The following is a 6,427-nucleotide window of genomic DNA, read 5'->3' as shown; positions in this document are numbered from 1 at the left end:
TAAATAAATCCATTATTTAACCTTTTGAGTGTGTCCATAATACGATTGAATCGTAAGCGCACGGGTGAAGACCCACAGACAGGCAACCCAATTCACAATGGGGTGCCCTGTAACACTTATACCTTGGGAAAATACCTGTGAGCGGAATGGCAGCATCACATAGTACAAGGGTTTTCATCTTAAAGGTTTTTTTTGCAGTAAAATGTACAAATGAAACACTGTCTTTAAAATGTGCAGTAGCCAGGCCCTCCCTGATGGCGCAATGAGTTAAGGCACTGTTAGGGTCCGAGAACTCGATTACCGCAAAAGACAGAGTGTCACACAAGAATGCAAACCACTAGGCAGAGTTTATTCGGCTGGCTAGCTAGGGTCAAGCCGTTCCCTGTCCGACATGCAGGACCTAGGGTGAGAGCGAGACCCCGACCAAGGGAATGTCAGAGAACATATAGGCCTTATTAGCCGTTACATACATCAGAGCCCGCACAAATTCAACTTAAAAATGGACTCAAAGATTAACAGAAGTCACAGCCTAAGTCACAGTTCAACCACCCAAGAACAGGTTTCTAGGAATAGATGTCTCATTTCCTAGTGCCTCCAGTCCAATCAGCCTGGGCCACACCATTCCCTTTATCCAATCAATTTAAATGTACATTGTCCCTCTTCAACCTATCCTGCATGGGGCGGGGGGAGTGCTTGCCTGGGCTTGTTTTGTTCAGGCCTACATTACTTCCTCCATTCCTTCAGGCACAGCACTAGGAAGCTACCCACATGGCGCAGCAGACCTCTCCTGTCTCACCTGCTGCTCCCCTCAGCAGTATATTTCTGCTGATCTGCCTGTTCTGCTCCCTGCTTTGTCTCTGGTTGCCGCGTCCGGCTGATTGGAGCCGAGTCCGGCGAGGGACGATGAGGTTAAAGAAAACACAGGACGCCGAGGTTCTTCATCCAGGAGTCTCTCCATCCAGGAGTCTCTCGTTTATTTCCAGCGATCCCTTTATATACCATTAGGCAGTAGGAGTGGAAGATTAAGGCGGGAAAGGAGGAAGTAGGGATTTTCTCTTGCCACACCGCCTGTAGCTGCCAGATGCTGACACTCCCTTACAAGGGAGTGTGCTAGGGCAGAGAAAGGTCAGGTCGTCCCTGTGGCGTCTTAGGCAGATAAACACAAGTCTGTGATGGCTTTATCGGCCCGATCACCTGGCCACCTTGACACGCACAACAGGGGGCACATCCCCCGGAGCCCCGGGGGTAGTGTGCTAACTCGGCACCAACATCTGGTGAATCCTTCCACCACCCCTGTACCTCTAGCTTATACCCCAGTTCTGTATGCATAAATAAATCTTTTTTTAAAATGTGCAGTAACCAAAGTATGCTATTTTAAATCTGAGCAACAGATAGTTCCTATTTATCCTATTATCCTTCGACATATTTAAACTGTCACTGGGATTAGTCTCAGCGCTATCAAGCTATCAGCAGCCACAGAAGCATTAGTTCAATCCTGCTAGGGAGCTGACCCACGCGATCCAGCAGACCTCTCCTGTCCGCCCACTGCCCCCCTCAACAGTGTATTTCAGTAGATCCACCTTTTCTGCTCCCCACTCTGGGTGAATCGTCTCACACACACTTCACCTCTGGCCTACCCCCTATAAATAAATCTTTTAAGTTCCACTTAGATTAAGTGACATTGTAGTATTTGACTATTTGCTGTATGCCACCAACTAAGAGCAGTTCATGACTCGCTGATGATTTCACTGACCCCATGAAAAGGTCAGAACCCACTGAGTTCACAGCAAGTAACTAACTAGGGGCTTTAAGGGCCAGTCACCAGCAGTCGCCAATGTTGGCCTCACTGCTCTACTGCTACCTCGGCAATCCTGCAAAGTATCAAATAATTATCAGCAAGGGCTGGCATACACGTCCGGGGCAGTGTCCAGGGCTGACAAGACACGTGCCAGCCACCCATCAAAGGCTGGCGCTGGATCAGCTCGGCGGGCCTCCAGCATGACAGGCTGAGAGCCTCCAAGCAAATCCGGCTGCGTCTGAACTGGATTCCACAGCACCGGAAACGGCGACTCCCACTTGGGGCGCTGCGGACACACGAGTCGAGGCAGCCCTCCAGGAAGCCAAAAAAAATTAAAAAAGGGAAAAGAAAGAAAGAAAAGGAGGGATAGTGGAGAGCAGGGCCTCGGCCACCGCACACGCCGCGCCCCCGCCTCCTCGCCGTGCCGGCCGCCGCCGTCGGCCTCTGGCAGCTTCCCGGGGCCCAGGCCTCAGACCCCGCGGCCTGCCGGGCACTGCCCGCGGCGGGGACCTCAGGTGCGTACCCCGCCCCGCCGCAGCCGCCATTAAGAGCGGGGGCTTTTCTGGGCACTTTCTCCGCCCGCGGGCCTGGCGAAGGGGAGTCCCGGGGAGGTCGCCCGTGCAGTGCACGGCGGGCAACACCCCTCGTCGCACCGCAGGCCCCGAACCCCAAGGGCAAGGCCGCTGGAGTGGGGGTGGGGCGGCAAAGCCCTACGCCTGGGGGCTACGGTTGCACGCAGGGAACGCGCACCCCTCTCCCTTCTGATTGGCTGGGCGGGGCTGGCGGGGGCGGGGCTGTAGGCATTGAGCTCTCTAGGGTCCGGTGGGCGTGAGGTCACGCTCCGCCTGACTTACGTGAGGCCCTCCTCCGCGAGCGAAAGCACTTGATTGGCTACTGAGGGGGCGGGGCTGCCGTTGTTGCCAGGTAACCGCGCCCGCCTCTCCGCCCAACGCTCGGACTCCGCCTCTCAAGCAGTGGGTTACAGGAGGCTGCCTCCCTCAGCCCCCCTCTCCCCCGCGATAGGTTTTGTCTTGGCTTGGGGTGTTGGGGCCACTTCAGAGTTTCGTCTCTTGGCAGAAAACAAATACTGAAACCAGAATAAGGTCCTTGAGCCTGGCCTACAATTGGTCACAATTCCATTCTGGGGTTAAAGATTCGCAGGGCCTAGTCACCGCCTTGCCGACCCAAACTCTTTAATGATAGTTTTATTGAGTTGCGCCATAAAATTCAGCCTTCGGGTGTGATAATGGAGTTATTTTTAGTCTATTTCTGGAGCTGTAGCACTATCTCTGGTGTGATTCCACAACAACCAAGGAGCTGTAGCACTATCACATAAAAAATGTCGCATACCATTAGGAAGAATAATTATTTCCCTCTTCCCACCCCGGCCCTTGACAATCAGCTTTCTGGTTCCGACTGCTTTTCTGCACATTTTCTGTAGGTGGGATCTTGCTAAGGAATCTTTTTTGACTGGCTTCTTTCATTCCTGTTTATGTGGATATAGCACATTTTCACTTTTAAATCAAACGATGAATATTTAGATTGTTTCCTTGTTTTGACTATTGTAAATAAATAATGCTGTTGGGGTCTTTTGTGGGCATGTTTTCAATGCCTGGGTCTATACCAAGGAATGAAACTATTAGACCCCGTTTCATTTTCTTCTGGTAATTTGACATAAACATGTCTAGACAGAAACTTGGAAGTAGGCCACTTAGATAGCACTTCCTGCTGCAACTGAAAAGGCAGTTTTCCACCCTTTTTTCCCCCCCCTGGCAAGAAAGGCATTTGGGGCACACAAGACTTGGACTTCACCTGTAGTTGTTAATCTGCAGTGGCAATTTAGAGAGCCTGCTTGTTAGCTCCTGAACCTGCTGACCAAGCGCTCTGGCTTTCGCCCACACTTTGAGCCTTTACAGTCACACTCTCATTCTCAGGCTGCTGACCATGGAAGTAATGCTCACATGCTCTGTTCACTCTCTCCTCCTGTTCTGCTGACTTTGGACCACGTGCTTTGGACCCTTGCAAGGGTGTCTGACTTTTTCCTCCTTGATTACATGCTCTTCTGTCATGTCTACACTGGTCTCATTGGAGAGCACACATGTTAGGTTTATTCACCTTTTTGTCCTCCCAACCCTCCCTGCCAGCAATCAGTGTTTCCACATAGTGGGGTCTCGGTGCATGTCTGTTGAATGATGAATAGGTCACTTGGGTTTGCAGTTTTTATTTATTATAGGCCTGCGCTGAGCTGTGGAGAAGGTGATACCCCAGAAACTTAATTAAAATCAGGGGCTCATACCTGAAAATTTAACTTATTTTACACAATTTTAAAAATAAATCAGGCCTCTATTTCAAGATATCAGAGATTTGCTAAAAGAAGTGGCTTACATTTCAACTTAGGAAAATTTTAAGTGATAGAAATGGATTTAGAACAGGACAAGCAGGCTTTTTCTGTAAAGGTCCAGATAGTAGATATTTTCAGCCTTGAGGACATACATGGTTACTTGCATGCAACCCTCCCTTTGCAAGAAAGCAACTATACACTAGATTGCACATTTTCACTTTTCCATCAACTGATGAATATTTAGATGTTTCGGTGTTTTGACACACATTCCAGTAAAACTTACTTGACAAAAAATCAGTGGCAGTCTGGAAACCACCCACCCCCTGATCTAGCTGTTTGCTTTGTATCAGTAAAATAAGACATTGAAAAGGAGACAAAGTCATCAAGGGTTGCTGGAGAAAATACATGAGATTTAATAGTTTTTTCACTCTATGTCTCCAGTTTTGAAAGAGCAAAGAATCACTATATAAAATCAATGAGCTAAATAAACAATTCTGGTGTTTTAGATTTGAACAGAAAATAAGTTAATCATCATGTAGTTAATCACCTGTACCCTGTGGTACAGGATCTTGCTGCCAAGAATTTTTAATGTTGTTAGATGCAGTGATTTTTTTCTCAGGGAAATGTTCTTGGGGTGGGAAACCCCCTGTAAGGTTATAATCATGTTTCATTATTTTTGATGTGCTGTTAATGCCTGTTGTGTTCTAAACCACAAACTATAAAAATACACAAGGTTTCTGCCTCTAATTGATACTAAATAAAGGATGCAAATAGAGCAGTAATTTTGAGACCATTTTTTGTTATTAGTGGTAGCACAGTTTATACCAACTGATAATCTATTTTTAATTGCACCTATTTTATTCTGTTAAAAACCATAATTTTGGCCCTCTCTGGTGGTGCAACAGGTTAGGACACAGCACTGCAAGCTAGCGGCACGCCACTTTAGTGCAAATTTGATCCCTGGCCAGGGAGGTGACCCACAGGGTGCGGCAGACCTCTCCTGACCCATCTACTGCTCCCCTCAGCAGTGTACTTCATTTATCTGCCTGTTCTGCTCCCCACTCTGTCTCTGGTGAATCCTCTCACTGCCCCTGCACCTCTGGCCTGTACTCCAGTTCTGTATAAATGAATGAATGAATGATTCTTTAAAAAAAAAAAAAAACTATTTTGATGTCACACTCCTCTTAGGGACTACTGTGGCATCAGGAACAGAAATGATATATTGACCACTGGCACTAAAAAGATGTCAGTTAAGCTTCTGTGTTTTAGATGGAGTCTTTGTTGAAATTTTCTGTATGAAAGAAATTGTGTGAAAGAGTGGAGACAGTGGAGCAATGCCAAACATACAGTCAGCTTCAGAGAGTTTAACCATGGTTGCTCTGCAAAACTTAACTGAGAAAAGAGCTTTTTTCATACTATAGGCAATTTCTAACTTCCGTGTGCGAGAGTACCTGACTTAGGTGCAAGCATGAATGGGGACCTGGCATATGCCCAGAGGTGGTCTCAGTTTCCTGGGGCCTCTCAGCACGAGCATCTAACAGTGGGTGTGATTAAAAGTGTGATTAATACTTCATGGCACCTACACTGCTTCATCAGATGAGTAATGAAAGAAAGAATAATCTGTGTCAACACTGCAAGAGCAACTGGGGAATTCAGTGAGAAGTCACAATCAGAGGTGTGGTCACCATGATTCTCATGCTTAGACCATCAAAGTGTGACATCAGGTACTCTAGTACCTGCTATGCGATTAGCCAAGTATGTGATGATACTGTAGAGCCTGAAAATATTAACGTCATGGCTGGAAGGCATGAACTCTGAAGATGTATCCTCAGTAGTAAAGTTCTAAGACAAAAGACACCCCCAAGCGACACCAAAGAGGGACAGTTTCCTGATAGACAACTAAGCCAGCCCAGGGTGATTAACAGATTCTAGAACTGCTTTATCTGAAATAATGTGCAGTGTTCACACAATGGCATTTGCTGACAGAGAGCTAGAAGGCCCATTAAACAGAGACATCATGGACCCAGAATCACTTGCCATGTCCTATTAATTTTTTTTTTTATGTGAGACAACCACTCACACATAAGCATCTTCAAATCCATTTCATAGCCACTTGGAGGCAAGGGAGCACTGTTAATAAGCTCACCCTGAGGGCAGGTGTGAACTAGGACTGTCCTGGCCAAGGATTGGTCAGTAGGATCAGGGGACCCCTGTCCCTGCCAGGTCTCTGTCCAGGCTCTGGACAGAGCTCTTCGGTTTCTGTGTCCACTCCTCCACTGCAGTCCCAG

At 47.5% G+C, this 6,427-nt stretch overlaps 1 protein-coding gene across 3 annotated transcripts in view; it reads left to right on the top strand.

The window, feature by feature from the left end:
- Positions 1-1,908: 1,908 nt before the first annotated feature.
- LOC101629321 (general transcription factor II-I repeat domain-containing protein 2) overlaps positions 1,909-6,427 on the top strand; it is a 33,721-nt gene continuing 29,202 nt past the window's right edge. For all 3 annotated transcript variants that reach the window (XM_004688310.2, XM_012729216.1, XM_012729217.1), the window contains exon 1: positions 1,909-2,313. The gene's annotated coding sequence lies outside the window, so the exon portion shown is untranslated. The remainder of the gene's footprint in view (positions 2,314-6,427) is intronic.

This window comes from Condylura cristata, unplaced genomic scaffold (genome assembly GCF_000260355.1).
Source record: "Condylura cristata isolate star-nosed mole 26May11 unplaced genomic scaffold, ConCri1.0 scaffold00024, whole genome shotgun sequence".
In the NCBI taxonomy this organism is placed as follows: domain Eukaryota; kingdom Metazoa; phylum Chordata; class Mammalia; order Eulipotyphla; family Talpidae; genus Condylura; species Condylura cristata.
This window is presented reverse-complemented; position numbering and strand designations above follow the sequence as displayed.